At 44.3% G+C, this 20,414-nt stretch overlaps 1 protein-coding gene across 4 annotated transcripts in view; it reads right to left on the reverse strand.

Annotated features, from left to right (window-relative positions):
* LOC310827295 (sodium channel protein type 1 subunit alpha) overlaps positions 1 to 20,414 on the reverse strand; it is a 103,082-nt gene that overhangs the window by 51,702 nt on the left and 30,966 nt on the right. The gene's annotated exons all lie outside the window — the stretch shown is intronic.

The following is a 20,414-nucleotide window of genomic DNA, read 5'->3' on the forward strand; positions in this document are numbered from 1 at the left end:
AATTTCAATGGGTGGCATAACCAATCGAAATCAATCGGATGAAGCTTTTCCCGGCATGCAGATCTAATGACGGGGGAACTGTGAATTTCTGCTTGTTGCGGAGCTGTCAAAAGACACAGGGACCTGACCACAGGGTTCTCATATAATCCCACTGGAATGAATGGAGATTGCCCCGCAGCAATGCACAATAGTTTGGCATCCTAAAAATAGCTTATTGATATGCCAGCTACTTGAGACAAAGCACTGAGCCGTTCTAAAAGCTATTTGATCTTTTTTAAAAAAAAAACAACAACACAAAAAACTCCAAGCAAACTGAAGTGTTATTGGAGGGCACAGCGTTTTACTTCAAACAATATTTTATTAATTACAAAAAATAAGAATGCTACCCTGCTGCAGAATCCTAGGGGGAACACATTGGTTAATTAACAAAAGGGTCTAATTCAGTGACTCGATTTCAGCTGGGTTGATCCTGTGAAGATATTTTCAGAATCAGGTCAGAGCAAAACCCAGCCTTCCATTCTCCTCTGCAAAATGCAGGCAGAAAAAAATACAGCAGATATTTGGGGTTGGGGATAGAGACACCACGTTTCCACTACAGTATGTGGCTCTTGCAGAGTACTCCTGAGAGCACACATGCTTGTTATAGTTGGAAACCGCAGCATATGCTCTTAATTCCTTTTAATGGATTTGATATTTTGGAAATATGCTCAAGAGCGGAAAGAGATGAAACAGTGTCACAAATATACCGTACGCAGCCAAAAATCAGCATGGCAACAGAGGGAGGTGGGGTGGGGGGAAACACCAAGTGCTGAGGAAAACTGCTTATGGTGCACCTTTTATGCTGCTGAGAGATTTTTCTTTCTTTCTTTATGGTTTTTGCAGGGTGGGTTTTCAAATGTGAATTTGGACAGAGAAGAGCACATCCTCCCCACCCCCACCTCCTCCGAGAGACTAGAGCGTCTGCAGTCTCCACCCATTGGCAGGATGCCTTGAAGAAGGCCTGCTCATTAGTGCCAGACCTAATACACTCGGGCAAAAGCGGGAGATGAAGAACAGCAGAGGAGTGCAAAAGGAAAAGAGGGAGGTAGAAGGTATGAGCAGAGCAGAGAAGCAATGCTGGATCAGAAGGGTGGAAGCGTGTGCCGATTCATTTTAAAGGCATGGGGAAGGATCAGAGAGAGAGACAGGGATATCTATGGAGAGGGGAAAGGAGGGAAGAGAGAAAAGAGGAGATGACGAAAGAACAGGAAAGAGGGAGTGAGAGGAGAAAAGGTAACAACTACTTTCGATTGCGTAAGAGAAAGAAGAAAAAAAGAAATGGTTGGAACGTTCAATGAAAAAGACATAGAACTTCCAAGTAGAAAAACCAGTGAGATATTAGAATGATTTAGGGGGGGGGGAAGGGGGTGTCAAAAACTGTCTTTTGGTTGTGACCATTTTGTTTGAAATCAAATTGCAAAACAAAGGAAGGAAGGAAGGAAGGAAGGAAGGAAGGAAGGAAGGAAGGAAGGAAGGAAGATCTGCAGGGAAACCACTGGAAATCTTTGTTTTATTGCAAGTGTTGGGGGGAAAGGGTTGGGGTTTTTTGTTTTTTGCTTTTTGCTTAATGGCAAAAAGAAAATCCCAGCACTGCAAAACAAAAAACAACAAAAAACAGCTAATGGATCCTTAATGCACATGCAAAGTAAATAAAGCCTGAATTTCAAAGGTCTCCTTTGACCATGTCTGATAAATTGATGAATCCCAATATACTTCAGGTTTAACGTCTGAATTGACATTTAAAGGACTATATAAGGGTGGTTCACTTAAAACAGCAATTCCAACTTTTCCAGATGGATTACCGTATTTTTCGCCCTATAGGGTGCACTGGCCCATAGGGCGCACTTACTTTTTTGGGAGGGGGGGGGAAATAAAGAAAAAATAATTATTTCCTCCCCAGGCGTGGGACAGGGGAAGCCCGAGCTTCCCCCGACCCCAGCCCCCAGAACAGGCTGCTATCTGCAAGCCTTGGGAGCCCGGCGGGAACTCACTCTCCAAGCTTCAGTGAAAACCTGCATTTGCCCCATAGGAGGCACACACATTTCCCTTTCATTTTTGGAGGTGAAAAAGTGCGTCCTATAGGGCGAAAAATACGGTATAAACCAGATGGAATCAGTAAGCACTATATACTACAAGACTATAGTATACAGTGGTACCTGGGGTTAAGTACTTAATTCGTTCTGGAGGTCCGTACTTAACCTGAAGCACCACTTTAGCTAATGGGGCCTCCTCCTGCTGCTGCGCCACCGGAGCATGATTTCTGTTCTCATCCTGAAGCAAAGTTCTTAACCCAAGGTACTATTTCTGGGTTAGCGGAGTCTGTAACCTGAAGCGTCTATAACATGAGGTACCACCGTAATTGGTTTAGGAGTTTTGCAATGTCCCAGTTACATTTATCAATCATTTTAGATACAAATGCATACTTTTTTTGGGGGGGGGATAGGGACTTGTAATAGAAAATGCCACTACAATTGACCAAATGATCAGCAGTATTGGCTGAAAAAAATCATACTACATGTTAGCATTATTAAAAAGAATTCAGTTTACTTCGATACTCACAAACACAAACTGACAATAGGACGGAATTGGTTGCCCTAAAACTCTTAACACAGATTTTAATTTTTTTTTAAAGTAAGAAGGCATGACTCAAAATTTGGAACCTTTGTTGGTGATGATACAAGGTTCCTGGCAGCCATTGGTGCATGGGTCAGCACTCTTGGTTGGCTATGACCATTGTTCCAAGAAGTGGCCTTATAGGAAGCACTTTGCATCTTCTGTTCATACTACAGCATCAGAGAATGGTGCAAAAGGGAGGTATAGAAGGAAGGGAGACAGGAGGAAGGATGCTGCTGCAGATGTTCAAAGTCCTGGAACAGAGAATCCGGCCTCATTCACACACATTGTCAACACTAAGACTGGGGAGTGGGAGTCTACACACAGCACACTACAGAGGGTGGAGTGGGGTGGGTGGGTACCCCTATTTGATGCAGGTCATAGGCTCCCAAGTTGGGTTTACCCTTAGATGCACTTCCAGAAGGAGGGCTGGAGTGGAATAATGTGGCTTACCCAATGCCTATGCCAAACTGTTCACATGTAGAGTAGACCCAATAAAAGTAGTGGCCTATTTTACTCCCAAACTATATGCTGTTGTCTTGTTTGGCTGGTTACTCTGGGAACGGGAGAGTAACGGGGTCTTGGCATTTAATGGAGAATCTGGCCTCATTTGCCCATGTTGTGTCTGTGTGAAAAGTGACAACACACTACAGACTGTGAGCTCTCTTGACCTAGAAGATAACATTATTTCCCCTACTGACTGAGCTAAACTTAGATCGTTTGTTGTTGTTGTTGTTGTTGTTGTTGTTGTTGTTGTTATTATTATTATTATTATTATTATTATTATTATTATTATATTTTAAGTAAACCCCACCCCAGCTGCTATCAGCCCCAGGAAGAAAGCTTCCTTTGCTGGTAAGGGCAATTTCCTTTCAGGGGTAAAGAACAGATTTGCTGGTGGGTGGAAATTTCCATCAGGACTGTGGTGAATGGGTAAGAGTGCTGTCATACCAGTACTGATTATCTTCTTTCATCCTCCACACAGCTGTTATTTACAAGGAACAGCCTAGGCAAACTCAACACAGTCACACATTTAATGTCACATTTAGCTTGGCCCTCTGTATTAGCTTGGTAGTTCTTTCATGCCTGTGTAACTATACAAACTACTATGTACACTAATGGTATCACTTAAATACTAAATGCAGAGAGGATCAGTTCACCTAAACAAGCATTACTTTTTTATTCATTCAGTTGTATCCTTGGAAATATGGTCATGTGAACACACACACACACACACACACACACACACACACACGTATAGGAGTAATAGAGTAGACCCTGGCTGCATCTACACAGCTATAAAAAACACTCTGAAAATGCTCTAGGGAAAACAATTTTAAAGCTCACAATGAAAAATTTCATAGAGTTCCTATTTCAGCTCCACATCGCCACCTGGTGTCACAACGCATTTATAACGTTTTATTTTTACTAATGTAGCTGAGTCCCCTGTGAAATAGATTTATGTCCACTGATCTCAGCGGGTCTAATTCTGAGCATGGTTTGGATATTGCCTGCATGTTGTAGAAATGCAAGAAAAGGACCCGATTTAAATATCACAACTAGATTTTCTCTTTGCACATAATAACGAGGGAAAGCACATTCATCGTATATTGTCTCAGAAATACCGAACTCATCATAGCTTCTAATTCGTTAACGTTTCTTATATGCTTAATTCTGCCTCCAATAAACTGCAATGACATTCTCTGCATCACTGTTCCCTTGCCTCACTTCCAGCAATTAACACATAACATTGTTGGTGTCAAGAGTAATGATCATCATAACAAGGTACCCAGCCTCTCTAAAACCTGAGCTACAGTTGGCATCTAAACAGTTATTACCTGCCAAGTATAGTCCTCTTCCTTACAACTAGGACATACGGTGTGCACCAGTGATGACCCTAGAGCCTGAGAATTACTGGCAGAGATCACCCTTTTGTGAAAAAGCTGCCTGCACTCTGTTATGGCCAACGAACCTAAAATATGTTGTGTTTATTATGAGTACTGAAAAAGATACCCTTTGACCATTTAGGGGTTTTTTGTTTTGGTTTTTTTGCAGTCAATAGTTTCATTTATTATTGTTTATTTAAAGCATCTTTAACCTAGCTGGAAAGGCTCCCAAAGCAGCTTATATAAAATCAGAAAGAAAGAAGGCAGCCCCTGCCTGCTCAGAATCTGAAAGACGGAATGCAAAATGAAAAGAGAATCAGGTGGGAAGAAGAAAACAAACCCATTTCAGAAACCAGTTCTTAAAATTCCAAAGTTTTTAGAACGACCAGCTTGAAAAGAAACAATTCAAGAAGAAAAGCCAAAGGGAGCTGTCCCTTCAGCAGAGCCAATGAGATATTTCCTGCTTGTCTTCTCTCCCCCTGCTGTAGCCCGATGGAATACCAGCTGCCCAAAGTTGCAGATTTGAAAGTATTTGCCTGCTAAGAATCACCTTTAATGTAGGACTTAGTTTAAAGAAACAATGCCCGGCAAATTTAGCATAGGATGCCAGCTTCAAGGTTGATGTATTTTCCTTCCCTTGTCAGGTGTATGTCAGGGGAACAAAGCCTTCCTTGATTCACCCATGATATGCCCTTTTCTGCCTGCTTCCATCAGAGCATCAATAGCAGTGGAGGGATAGATGGCTGCAACAAGACCACTTCCTTCACCCATGAAGAGGGAGGTCTGCAATAACCTATGGTGCCTGGAATACCTTCCCAGGGACTGTAGGATTGCACCCTAAATGATGTTCCCTGACAACATGTATCTGAAACCGTGACAGTATACATAACAATATTACATTACTAAAATACAGTTTTCTCTCTCTCTTTATCTAATGAAAAGGGTGTTGTTTTTCTGCCTCACACACTCAGTTCCTCTTGCAGTCTGAAGCTGATCACCAAGGATGTATTTGGGCAACAGAAATCTGTTACAGTAAGCAGTCCTTACTCTATATCCTTCTGTTTGCCCTTGCCCTGTGTTATATATTATGGTTTTTGCTTTTGGCTAAAAGTTGATAAATCAGGGCAAACAGAAAGCAAACACAAGCTTCTGTTTTGAGAAGCTATCAAAATAAACGGGGAAGAGTGCTAATATCATTTAATTAGGTAGAGGTTTTGCCCTAGGTGCTCATAAAGGTTCTATATCTGGGTGGTTTAACATTCTGCCATTCTATAGTTATTGTATTTTTAAAGTGTTTTTCCCCCTTGTTTTCTGAGTCACTTTGGAATTGAAGAGCAGGACAGAAATGAATTAAATCTTCCTATATACATAAAAATGTAAGGTTGTCATTGTGCAGTCCCCACTGGATGATTTGCTTTGCCTCATCACAGCAGGAAGTCAGGGGGGGGGTAAGGGAGGAAAGGAGAAGGCAGGTTGCACAACATCAGAGGCCATGGAATGGGAGTGAGAAGGGAGAAACACTGACAGGCAAAAGTGGTGGTTTGAGTAAATCAGGATGGAGCAAACTGAGAGGGAAATGGCAGTTTGAAACAACAGCAAAGGTTTGAGTAAATACCTTCATACATTGGAACATTTGTGGGCTCCGAATCCTTTATCTCTCACACATGAGGCAGCTGAGGAATGGAAGAGGGAGAAGTTTGAGTACAGTGAGAAGGGGAAAACACTGAAAGGAAAAAAGTGGCTGTTTTGAATAGCAGAAGTTTGAGTAAAGTGGAGGTGGAGAAACACTGAGAGGAAAATGGCAGTTTCAAACAATGACAGAGGTTTGAGTAAAGCAGTGATGGAGTGACACAGAGAGAAATGGTGGTTTTAAATAATAGCAGAAGGTTGAATAAAGCAGGGGTAGAGAAATGCTGAGAGAAAAAGTGGCGATTTAAAACAATGGCAGAGGTTTGAGGAGAGTCAGCAGCAGGTGACACGAGGGGCAGTTTAAAACAGGGTTCGAGTACAATGAGAAGGAAGTTGGAAAAAGCTTTCAATGTTAGCTTTCTGAGTGTTAGCTTCTGCATTGTACTGTCTCTGCTATTTCTCACTGTTTTTTTAAAAAACAGTGTTCCTCCATCTCTGCTTTCCTCAAATCTCTGCTGTTGTTCAAAACCACATTTTCACCTCAGTGTTCCTCCACTTAAGTTTTACTCAGACTTCTGCCATTGTTTAAGTACAGTGGGGAAATGGCTGTTTTAAACATCTCCCTCTTCCATTCATCAATAATAATAATAATAATAATAATAATAATAATAATAATAATTTATTTGTACCCTGCCCATCTGGCTGGGTTTCACCAGCCACTCTGGGCGGCTTCCACAAAGACCAAAAATACACTAAGATGTCACACATTAAAAACTTCCCTGAACAGGGCTGCCTTAAGATGTCTTCTGAATGTCAGGTAGTTGTTTATCTCTTTGACATCTGATGGGAGGGCGTTCCACAGGGTGGGCGCCACTACCAAGAAGGCCCTCTGCCTGGTTCCCTGTAACTTGGCTTCTCTCAGTGAGGGAACTGCCAGAAGGCCCTCAGCGCTGGACCTCAGTGTCCGGGCAGAACAATGGGGGTGGAGACGCTCCTTCAGCTATACTGGGCCGAGGCCGTTTAGGGCTTTAAAGGTCAGCACCAACACTTTGAATTGTGCTCGGAAGCATACTGGGAGCCAATGTACGTCTTTCAAGACCGCTGTTATGTGGTCTCAGCGGCCGCTCCCAGTCACCAGTCTAGCTGCCGCATTCTGGATTAGTTGTAGTTTCCGGGTCACCTTCAAAGGTAGCCCCATGTAGAGTCCCATGTAAAGCTTCATGTGAGAGATACTCAGGATGCAGAGCCCTCAAATATTCCATAGTACCTTCCCACAATGTATTTCGCTCCTGGTAACCTGTGTTGTCTTCAACATGAAGTTACAGATTCAACGTAGTTTAGAAACTGCATGGGTGTTTGCTTGTGACTAAAATATATGTACAACATTTATCAGTTGAGCATGACATTCTCTAATTGAGCAAGCTAACTGACAGGCTTGCTCTTAAGAGTCTATTTGTCTTAAAGATACAGCAACATATATCAGCATGGTGTGTTTGTGTGTGCAAAGGGGGCTGCAGAATGAGAAAGAGGCAGCAGCAAGGAAATAGGGGTGGCCTGTGTGCAAAGGAGAGTTGGAAAAAGGAGAAAGGGGGAGGTAGTAAAAAGGACAGGGAAGTGATAATGGTGTGAGCATGCAAAGGGGGCTGGCAACAGAAAATAGGAGAAGAGGTGGAAATGGGGGAGGATCTTTCTGAAAGGGAGAGTTGAAGAAAGTAAGGCGGGGATGGATGGGAAAAAGGGAGTGAATGTGAGAAGGGGGTGTAAAGGGGGTGGCAAAAAAGGAGGAAGTAGGGGGTTTGGTAATGGGTTTGAGGTTGAAAACAGGGGCCTGAATGGATCTGAAGCATAGGACAAGATGAAAAGGGTGCTTAGTAGTTGAAATGTGTGGGAGGAGTAGGATGCAGGATCTGGCCCTGGGGGTGGTTGGTGTGCAAGGGGGCATTGCACAAAAGGAAGGGAGAGGAGACATAGGCATTGGGGTGAAGGTGGAAACAGGAGTGCAAAGTGCCTTCAGAAATGAGGGGTGTGTGTGTGAAAAACAAGCTTAGTAGTTGCATGAGATGGGAAGGGGAAACTCCAGGGCAATTAATGCGGGAGGAATGGTAGGGGTGGTGGTGAACAGTGTGAGCTGGGGCACATCGCTTAGTAAATTCATAAAATGAAACAAAGAGACTTTTAAAAATTTGCATTCACCATTATACTCACCTCATCGGTTCCTAAACCAAAACAATGGAAAACAGAATCTATTTATGGGCACCTCACCCTGTCCTGAGAACACACAGTGATGTATTTCAAAACTTAGCCAAAAACGGCGTTGGTGGTATAGTGGTGAGCATAGCTGCCTTCCAAAACTTAGCTAAAAACGTATTTCCATATAGATCATAAGTAGCAAATGCCACCTGTGCGTTTCCTAATCTGCCACTTAGGGAGCACACGCTGAAAGTTAGAAGCCCAACTGCCTGCAACTTTTCTTTTGGGAGTTCTGCCACTCCTGCTGTACCTGGAGTGCAGCCAACATTCCTTTGCCGCCCCCCCCCATTATCTCTACTTCATTTGGTGCCAGGATACCATGCATTACTCACTGTAGATAGAAGACTTGCAATGCCTGCCTGCCATCGCTTCTCATCTCCTCATCTGCTGCTCCTCTGCCCACATGCTGCTGCCCAATGGTGGCCCATCTAATTTTGCCACCTGAGGCTAAATGTGAAGGTGCTGTCCCACCCCCCACAGCCCCTGCTGAAGCCTTGCTTACCGGAGTTACATGGCTGAGATTTCTGGGTTATGGCAAGATCTTGCGGGATCTCCTGCAAGATCTCACTGGAATCTGGAGGCCATCGACACCACTGCTTCTCTGGGGGTGAAGGGGTGTGCTCACCCACAGAGGCATCCCTTGTAGTCCACTGCCTGAGGGGGCTGCCAAAGACTGCCTCGCGAACAGGCTGCCTCTGCTGCTGCCCATTTCACCCTTGTGCCCACACACTTCTCCTAACCCCCCCTGTGTGAGAGAAAGACCGCTTCTTCGTGTTTCAGTGGAGAAAGAAGAGCCTTGATACACAAAACTGCAGCCTGCTTTAACATGAGAGGGAGAGAGGCTGACTGACTAAGCTGTGCCTCAGAAAGCAAGGCTGGTCATTGTGACCACATGCTGATGCTGTCTGACTCATAAAAGAGAGATGGGGGGATTGTGACCTAACAATGATGTTGCTTAACTAAAAAAAAAAAAACAACCCCTAGCCATTCTGACCTCCCATAGCTGGTGTCCACTTGAAGGACAGGGGGAAGTTGGGATCCTGCCCCACATTTTTCCAACTTCTTTAATAAGGAAGGTGCTCTTTCTACTTTGGACCAGACAGGATTCTTAGGTTTATGTCTCTCTTCTCAAATACAAGTTTCACCTCTTCTTAAACAGGTGGTAGAGAATTGTGCCCAACATTGCTTTTTATGACACAGGATTAGGTAAAGGTAAAGGGACACCTCACCATTAGGTCCAGTCGTGACTGACTCTGGGGTTGCGGTGCTCATCTCGCTTTACTGGCTGAGAGAGCCAGCGTACAGCTTCCGGGTCATGTGGCCAGCATGACTAAGCCGCTTCTGGCGAACCAGAGCAGTGCACGGAAACGCCGTTTACCTTCCCGCCGGAGTGGTACCTATTTATCTACTTGCACTTTGACATGCTTCAAACTGCTAGGTTGGCAGGAGCAGGGACCAAGCAACGGGTGCTCACCCCGTCGTGGGGATTCGAACCGCCAACCTTCTGGTTGGCAAGTCCTAGGCTCTGTGGTTTAACCCACAGAGCATTGAGCTCTTAATTCCCCCTGATATGCTCTGTGTTATTTCTGAATGCTACCCAGCCATCATTTCTCTAACGTGCTACTGAAGGGCTGGAAGCCACCATGCAAGTATGAGAGAACATCAGAAGCCAACCTGAGATGGGTTCTACCTAGTATTCCCATGGGGAAGAAATGGAAAAAAGAATGAAAAATGCCAAATATTTTTTTCTCTCAAACCCAAACCAAACTCCTGCAGAGCCATACTGTAGTCTCATGTTAGTCACAAAGATTTAAATGCCATTCGCTAAGCAGTGGTATCTGTATAGATCAGTGTGGGGAGAAAATTTTGCTTCAGTCAAGAAGAATTACTTTCTGAAAAAGTGTCAGAGTCACAGTTGGAATGCTCTGCAGTATTGCAGCTTCCGCCTTCAGCCTCACGGATTTGGGGAAAAAAAGAGTTTGCATTCCTGCCATGTAACTTGCCTCTCCCAGTCCTTGAGGAAGTTCACAATAAAATAATAAAACCAGTATCATATCCAGTTCTAGATATGAGCAACTAGTTGCTCCTCCCCTTCATCAATCACTGCCTTCCCATGGCGAAGGGGCTTGAATAACTCAGAGAAACTATGAGCTATGCTGTGCAGGGCCACCCAAGATGGATAGGTCATAGTGGAGAGTTTTGACCAAACGTGATCCACCTGGAGCAGGAACTGGCAAGCCACTCCAGTATCCCTGCCAAGAAAACTCAATGGACAAAGACAACAGGCATAAAAAAGTTATGACGCTGGACCAAACTGCGGGAGGCAGTGGAAGACAGGAGTGCCTGGCGTGCTCTGGTCCATAGGGTCACGAAGAGTTGGACACGACTAAACAACAACAACAAGTTGCTCCTAAGAACCCATATCTGTGGGCAGGCAGACACATCCCCATAGACACCCAAGGGTGCATCTAGCCAATATACCGTATTGGCCCAAAAATAAATCGCACCCAAATATAAGCCACACCTTTAAAATTCCTCAGGCACTCACACCCATTCCTTTTTACCATATGTCTGTTTCAGCAGCGAGATCATAGAAGCCCATTGTTGTAAGGTCACAAATTTAAGCTGCACTTTTTCACAGTTGGAATTTTGGGGGGGGGGGAAGTGAGGCTTATATTCAGGCCAATATGGTAATGGGATTCAGGTGTGCACTGTGATGTGCATGTAAATATGCATCTGTATCTGCGTGTGTAGATTTCCTTAACTGGATCAGAGCATACAAAATGGCAATAATAAACCATTTTAAAAGATAATTCAATTAAATGTAACACTGTAGTATCATATCCCATTGATTCAAGTTGTGCAAATGTGATAGATTATATAAAACATTTCTGATTGCCATGGCCTCCCATCATGACATCAGCAGCTCTCTGATCCAAAGTCAGCAAGTTCACTTGGAAGTACTTGCAAAATTTGCAAAGGTTTTCTGAGCTGTCTACTTGAGGACTCAGCTTAGAGAAGGTTAGGTCATCAAAAAATGCATCAAAAAATGAAACTACATTTCCTTATCTTGTCTATTAAAGCCAGCAGGTTTTCTTTGTAGGATCTGGTAAAACCAGTGGAGGCTCAGTGAAAGTACTTTAAATCTCCCTTAAAAGAAAGATTCAAATCAAGAATGGATCTAAATATTACAGTCTTAAAGTACATGCCCACTAAAAGGTAAAGGGACCCCTGACCATTAGGTCCGAGTCATGAATGACTCTGGGATTGCAGCTGGCTTTACTGGCTGAGGGAGCCAGCGTACAGCTTCCAGGTCATGTGGCCAGCATGACTAAGCCACTTCTGGCGAACCAGAGCAGTGCATGAAAATGCTGGTTACCTTCCCGCCAGAGCGGTACCTATTTATCTACTTGCACTTGATGTGCTTTCGAACTGCTAGGTTGGCAGGAGCAGGGACCGAGCAACGGGAGCTCACCCCGTCGCGGGGATTCGAACTGCCAACCTTCTGATCGGCAAGTCCTAGGCTCTGTGGTTTAACCCACAGCACCACCCACGTCCCTACATGCCCACTAGAAGAGCACTAAATCTGAAGAAGCAGAAGGAGGGGGGCCGTGCATTTGATGACCTGCATGACTCTACTGTGAAACCTTCACAGCTCCTGGCTACTTCTAATAGGGTTGCCATGTGTCCTATCTTTCCAGGACATGTCCTCTTTTTCATTGGTATGTAAAATTAGGGTTGCCACATTTCCAAATCCGAACACAAAAGTTGTTGAGCTTTTTTATTTGTTTTTGTTGGGGGGTCAAAGTTGATCTTTTTAAAGGTTTTTTTAAAAGTTTTGTTTTGTTCTGTTTTGCAAAACTTTTGCAAAGTTGTTGAGCAATGTTGGGTGTATGGGGACCCTTGTAAAATGAGAGTCGTCATAGAGAATCCATATTTAAAAGTAGAAGTCGGTAAATGTGCCCTCTTTTTTTGCCAACCCGGGGGAAGCCTTCTTAGAACAGTTGTTTAGAGAATCAGTACAAAAGGTGAGGAGAGCTGTATTTCAACAGTCTCTCTAAGACGGGGTGGGGAAGCTGTGGCCTGCCAGATGTTGAACTCCAACTCCCATCAGCTCCCGCCAGAATGGCCAATGGTCAAGTATGTTTGGAACTGGACTCCAGCAATATCTGGAGGGCCACGGGTTCCCCATCCCTACTGTAAGTGTATGACCCAGTGGCAGCTTCCTGCAGTCCTTTTCCTTGGTGTGCAGTCAGAGCTTCATGATGTTCCCTTACATGAAGTCTGCATATGCAAACTGCATATGGAAAGCAAAGTCTTTTGAGAAGGGCCAGTTATTGTCCTTGGAGACAATACAGAGAAAGTATCTAGCTAGGCAGACTAATAGTTGACTTGGTATACGGCAGCTTCCTTTGTTCCGTAGGCCTTACTGATCTGGTACCACATTCTGTCTGCCCTGTCACCTGAGGAGGAAGAGTTCAAACTGAAGAACCTCACATGTTGTGGTTGCACAACAATTCTGAACTATCCTGTAAAAAAAACCTGCAGTTCTTAGAATGCTAAACCCAGGAGAAGTGGCAATAGTTAGTAGAGCCCCCGATGCTGTCCTACCTTAAAAACTCCCCCCCCTTCTAAATTTGAAAAATTCACCTCACGCTTGCAAGCCACGTGAAAGGCGAGGAAGCTGGAAAACATCCTGCAATTAATCATTATTAAAGGGAATCATCCCCTCGAGACTAAGGTTGTTTAGCAGTTGCCACCTGTGTTCTGGGCCTCTGCTGGGTGCAGAATGCTTAGGTCATTGTGGTTATCTGATTACAACGCATGTTGTACAACCGTAAGAGAGTACAACAGGAACACTGAAATTTATGACACTTTCCTAATGTGTCAATTTCATTGTATGTGCAAATATGATGTGACGAGTTTCTTGACAATTGATTTTCATTTGTGTAAGTTAAAAGGTAAGACACTGATGTCTTTAATTGGCATATTTGGTCAAAGTCCTTAGCGTGCAAACCTATGCATGTTTACTAGGAAGTAAATCCAGCTGTTCAGTTAGGCCAGGGGTAGGCAAGGTTTACCGGCCATGGGCTGGATCACACACATGGAGATCATCCGTGGGCCGGGCTGGTGCAGTGCGATGCCAGAAATCGCTTCTGCGCATGCCCAGATGCCAAAAAACGTGCCACGCAAAAGCGATTTTCAACGTCTGGATATGCGCAGAAGCAATTTCTGGTATCTGCGCATGTGCAGACTCGATTTCCAGCACCGACCGGTGAGTCCCCATGCCGCGCTGGTTCAGTACAGCGCGGGGGGGGGGGGGGGACTCGCAAATGTGAGGCTTATGGGCCAGTAAAACAGTGTTCGTGGGCCCCATCTGGCCCATGGGCCGCAAATTGCTGACCCCTGAGTTAAGCTGAAATCCTAAAGCTAAGTCATATGTGAAACAGCAAGTGCATAAATATAGCTCAGATTAAGCTTACTTTGACTGCAGTGCTAAACATGCTTACTAGGGAGAAAGTCCTTTTTGACACTTGCTTCCAAGTAAGGATGAATACGACCACACAGTTAATATATAATCATATCTGAATATAAATTAAGAGCCAAGTGTCCAAGTGGCCCTAGATCCTAGGATAACCACTAAGTAAATTTCTTTCAAAACTGAAAGTTGATAGCACATTATCTGATTAAATATTTTTTGCATATATTGTAACAAACATAAAACCACAGCCTCGTTGGCAAAGATAATGATGTTTTATCCGGCTACACTGTATCTGAAAGGCCTCTAAACAGTTGTAGGAATGACAGGTCTCTAGAATATGTAGACAAGAATGTGAAAGTGTGTTATTCCGAACTCATCCTCCAAATCTGAGACTAACTCAGGAAGGAAAACAGATGACAGAGCCAAAGGCAGAGAGCATTGTGCCACAGCTCCTTTGTTTATGTAGGTTTGTGGGCTACTTCACCAGTTCAGCCAGGCAAGTTACATCTCAGCAATGAGAGATCCAGCTGAGAGGTGGCTGGTACATTAGACCCAATGGGGCACTTTCCTGCCTTTTGATGTAAAACCAGCCTACAGGATAGCACTGCCTACCAGGTTTCTTCTACTTAAATTCCAGTGCTGCCCTTGTAGAATTCTGAAAGGAGGCAGATGAGGCCCAAATTAGAATCATCTGGCTCTGCCTGCTTGCCATTGGCTGTGCCTCCACCTTCTGGGCCTAACAGGAACCAGGCACCACTTATCCATCTTATGGGAACAACAGAGGTTTTATTTATCAGTCAGAGATGCAATGATACCAGGGCTGGATCTAGACACATCCAAAAATTGTTTCAGGAAAACGTGTTGTAAAGCTCATAATGGGGGAATCACGTTGCTGAAAGATCAAACTCTATAGCGCCATCTGGTGTCACAGTGTTATAAAGCATTTAAATTGTGGTGTGTGTGTGTGTGTGTCTGTGTGTCTGTGTGTTTTACTAATGCAGCTGAGTCCCAGAGTCTCACTGGCTCTTAACTCTTAGGGTTAGGGCCTAGTCTTCAGAATTACCTCCCACAACCACACTCTCGGGCCCTCACATTTCCAGAACTTTCCGGCTTTAGGAGATCCACACACTTCCATGAAGCTGGGGGAACACACTCCAGCTTTCTATTATGCCTTATTCATACCTGCCAGTTGTCCTGGATTGACAGATGCCACATGGTGGCCGTGGGTGTCCCAGATTTGGGATAGAAAAAGTTGGAGTCTATGCTTTTTCAAGTCTGCAAAATGTTATATGTGTCCCTGGGAAGTGTTTGCTAGTGGTTTCTGAATTTTTTTAATTCTGAAGAAGGTATTATTTGTATAAGAGCGAAATGTTTGATAGCTTTGATATAGCTCACTATTAGTTAATTTGTTCATTTAAAGGGGAGACAGCTCTGGTCACTCTGCACCAGGGAGCAAGGCAGACATGGTTCAGTGCTTGGTGTCAGCTAATCCTAATTTAAATTATAATAGTGCTGCTTGAATTTTTGAGTGGCACAACTACAGCATTGCAGCAGGTGAGAAATTCTGGACATATGCCCTTCCAAGACAATGACAGAAAGCTAGAACTTTAGCTGCTCTTTTCCCCTGTGGAAACCCCTTTTTGGATTTTATTTGTTCATTAATTTATTAACTGCATTTATATGACTGCCTCATTACAACAGCTTAGCAGGCAGCTAACAAAACCCCCCACAAAAAACTATTTTTATAAGACTGTAAACAGTAATTATTTAATAGGCTTGCTGCCCACAGGGAGCTACTTCTGATTAGCTCTACTCACAGAACTCAAATATAAGATGGGGGACACCTGGCTTACTAGTATAGGTAAAGGTAAAGCTAAAGGTAAAGGGACCCCTCACCATTAGGTCCAGTCACGGACAACTCTGGGGTTGTGGCGCTCATCTCGCTTTACTGGCCGAGGGAGCCGGCATACAGCTTCCGGGTCATGTGGCCAGCATGACTAAGTCGCTTCTGGCGAACCAGAGCAGAGCACGGAAACGCCGTTTACCTTCCCGCCGGAGCGGTACCTATTTATCTACTTGCACCTTGAGTTGCTTTCGAACTGCTAGGTTGGCAGGAGCAGGGACCAAGCAACAGGAGCAGGGATTCGAACCGCCGAACTTCTGATTGGCAAACCCTAGGCTCTGTGGTTTAACCCACAGCACCACCCGCGTCCCTAGTATATGTATATGTATATATGTATATATGTATATGTGAAAAGGACCTAGGGGTCTTAGTAGCTCACAAGCTTAACATGAGTCAACAGTGTGATGCAACAGCTAAAATAAGTAAATGCAAATGCTATTCTAGGCTGCATCAACAAGTATAGTGTCCTGATCAAGGGAAGTAAGAGTCCCTCTATATTCTGTCTTGGTCATACTGTGTCTAGTTCTGGGCACCACAGTTTAAGAAGGATGTTGACAAGTTGGGACGTGTGCAGAGGGGGGCAACTAAGATGATCAAGGGTCTGGAAACCAAGCCTTATGAGGAATGGTTGAGGGAGCTGGGTTTTAGCATGGAAAAGAGGAGATGGAGAGGAGATACGATAGCCATCTTCAAATATCTTAAGGCAGGCATAGGCAAACTCGGCCCTCCAGATGTTTTTGGCCTACGACTCCCATCATCCCTAGCTAACAGGACCAGTGGTCAGGGATGGTGGGAACTGTAGTCCCAAAACATCTGGAGGGCTGAGTTTGCCTATGCCTGTCTTAAGGGTTGTTACATGGAGGATGGGGCAAGCTTCTTTTCTCCTGCTCCAGAGGTTGAGCCCCAAACCAATGGATGCAAGTTAGAAGAAAAGAGATTCCTACTAAACGTCAGGAAGAACTTTCTGACAGTAAGAGTTGTTTGACAGTGGAACAGACTCCCTTGGGAGGTTGTGGACTCTCCTTCCTTGGAGGTTATTAAGCAGAGGTTGGATGGCCACCTGTCATGGATGCTTTAGCTGAGATTCCTGCATTGCAGCGGGTTGGACTAGATGACCCTCTACGATTCTATGAAATTTGATATGAAATCCATGGCAATAGGTAGGGGCACTGAAGATGAATATATCTGTCCCCCCAACTCAGAAATGTCACTTCCAAAGATTCTGACAAATGACAACTCCACGCCCAAGGCAAAGATAGGGACAGTGACTTGCAAGGGACAATAATACAGGGACTGTCCCCTGTAAATTAATAGGGAAGGCTGGAGCATGTGATGCTATGCTGTGCCAGACAAAATGTGCAATTGCTAGAGGAGCCGTGTAGATGGAGGTTGCTGTTTTGGGGCTACACCTGGTATCAAGATTCTAGCTCTTGCTTTCATGCATTGCCAGAACAACAGCTGTTTATAGATCTGGGACGTAAAAGAATGCATATCACGCGGGATAATCATAAAGATGGACTGATAGGTACATAGAGGTGACAGTAAGCAGTTACATTGCTGTTACGTTTTCATGGGCTTCACCTGCACCTAGATTCTATCCTCCTCCCTATTAGTTACAGTATGCACTTCCAAATGCACGATGGCATAGGAAACAGAAACGGGCCAGTACTTTTTAATCTGATAAGGGTGTTGCCGTTATTAGCTGCGTTTAAAAATACATCAGTGGGTGGGATCGCATAGCGCCAACAAGATCGCTGCATCTGAGCAGCGATGTTTCCCAGGGAAAAAGGTCTGCTGAGTTGTTGCTGCCAGACTGATGTGCGTTTTTCTGCAGTGCTCCTCCTGCAGCAAATGACTGCAGTGGGGAGAAGCTTGTGCTTGAGATCTTTTCAAGGTAGCGACTGAGCGACGCTAGCCTCTTTTTCAGATTTTGATTTTTTTTTTAAGCAACCATGGAAGTTCCTTGCAACCGGGAGATCACAACCCTCTTCACTGTGGCGCCTCTTACACAACAGCTGCCGAGTGATTTGCAAACTTGACACCCACAAACCTTACAGCAGTGCCAGCAGCCCTTTCCTCTCTCCCCTTCTCCCCTGCTGTTTCAAAATGCCTGTTTAGAGGAAAGCATATAATGCTGCTGATTCTTTAGAACGAGATTACTAACTTGTAATATAATGTACATTCTATCCAGGATAAGACGGTGTTTTTAAAAGGGGGGGGGGAATGATAAAGGCTTAGGAAGAAAGGGTTAATAAACTGGAATGAAGCTACCTATCTACAGTAAAAATGACGCTGCAGTTTTTGCAATATGATTCACCATGGAAAATAGAGGCTGTCATTTTAACAGACTTTGCTTTAATTCTTGCTGTTCCAAACCATCAGAGGCCAGAATCTGATTTAGGATGTACCATTCATTTCAGCAGGTGCAAAAAAAAAGAAAGAAAAGAAAGAAAAAAAGACAGAGCTAATTTGATTGCTTCTGCTTAGGAGAAAGAACTGCAGGGAAACGGGGTACTTCTCATTTCCATGGCTTAATTTAGATAGTACTGAAGCATAAATAAAATGAAAGGGGCCATGGCTTATTGGCTGGAACATATGCTTTGAGTGCAGAAGGTCCACATAGCCAGTTAAAAAGCCACAAAGGAATAGAATGTCTCCATATGGAGGGAAATTTGACCATATCTCCCTGGCACCATAGAAACGAGGATGAGGTAAGGTCTTTATTGCCACATGGGGATGCTACTCACATGACTACATGAAGCACCACTTTTAAAAGCTCACCTGTTTTCACTCACAGAAGGCATAACTACTGAGAAGATTTTTCATTTGATCTCTATAGTTTGCCTCTGCTTTTCTACTTTGCTTGAACAGCAGCTCTGCAATGTTACTTCTGCATCTTCTATTCCGCTATACCTCCTTGTTTGCATCCCAAACAAAAAGGTTTCAGTTTTCCTTCTTTTACTTTTGCCCTACCATCAGAATATCTTCAGGGAAAGGCTAAGGAGTAATCCCTACACAAATCCAGAGTGGAGTTCCTAAGACAGTTGGATGGCACCTTGTACACCTCCTTCCGGCAACTCCTGCAGCCAAGCTGGTGCCAAATGTATCTCTCTGCTTTCCTTTGGACCACATGAGTGAGACTGAAAGAGGGGTCTTGTCATCTGGGCAGCCGAGGACCTCAGTACACACCACCCAGGTTTGTGTACCGTTGAAGATCACTTTGGTTCTGCTAACCCAGCAGTTTGACTTCACCCCTGGAGGCATACTCCATTGCTTCTTGAGGCAGATGGATGCCAATAACCAGCCACCAACCATCAGTAGTAGCAGATGGCATGGTAGGGCTGTGCCGCTCATCTGACCTCCCTCTGGCTGAGTTGCTGCTGCATTCTGGGATGGAGAAGGGGAAAGGCAGCCAGAGGTGAGGTACAAACATGTTTGTGGAGCCAATCTGGTGCTCCTGCTGGCGTGTTTGTGCCACACCAGCTTCACCACTATTTCTTCCCTCCCCTCTCCATTCCAGGATGCAACTCAGCTGGAGGAAGGTCAAGGGAGTGGCACAGCCCCACGATGCTGTCCACACAACTGCCTATAGTCAGCAAGTTTCAAGTTGTTAACTACAGTCACAGCTCTCACTACTTGCCTAACTAATTTCAAAGCAATCAATACGTTATTGCTGCTACTAAGAATTGCAATTAGGGCACTGTTTATGGCACTAAGCATCTCTGCTATGTATCTTAAATTAACTTTCCTCTTGATTTGTTACGCAGAGAAACAGACTGAATCTATGGAGCCACAAATTGAGATTCCAGAGACTTAGTTACACCCTAGGTCTCTTCTGGTTTTATTTATTTACCGGTATTTATTAGATGTTATTATACCCCGCCAGTCCTCTGATCTGAAGTACAGCTTTATTTGAGATACTGGTAAGGTAAAGGTAAAGGACCCCTGAATGGTTAAGTCTAGTCAAAGGCGACTATGGGGTGCGGCGCTCATCTCACTTTCAGGCCAAGGGAGCCGGTGTTTGTCCACAGACAGCTTTCTGGGTCATGACTAAACTGCTTTTGCCACAACGGAACACCGTGACAAAAACCAGAGCACACAGAAATGCTGTTTATCTTCCCTCCACAGTGGTACCTATTTATCTACTTGCACTGGTATGCTTTCGAACTGCAAGGTTGGCAGGAGATGGGACAGAGCAACAGAAGCTCACCCCGTCACAGGGATTCAAACCACTGACCTTCTGATTGGCAAGCTCAAGAGGCTTGGTGGTTACGACCATAGCTATTTGCACCCTGGGCATACAGTGGGAAAAGAGAGAGCATTAAGTAAGAAAGAAGCACACTTCATTTACACTTCTTTATCGTCTCACCCAAATCTTCTAGATGATTTTGGCTTGATAACTGGGAGGTATTGTTATGGTGGCAGGCTCCGCCCCTGATCTTTGAAGTTAATTGAGTGCTTGACTGGGCCCCGTGGATGAAACTGACTCTCACTCATTTAACAACAAGTAATAGAACTTTTCTACCTTTCTAAATCAGGCTGCTGAGATGAGGAGAGCTTGCATGGAAAACCAGGAGTGATATTTGTGTGTGACAGAAATGTGAGCCTAGAG

Source organism: Podarcis gaigeae, assembly GCF_964106915.1.
Source record: "Podarcis gaigeae genome assembly, chromosome: 1".
Classification (NCBI taxonomy): Eukaryota; Metazoa; Chordata; class Lepidosauria; order Squamata; family Lacertidae; genus Podarcis; species Podarcis gaigeae.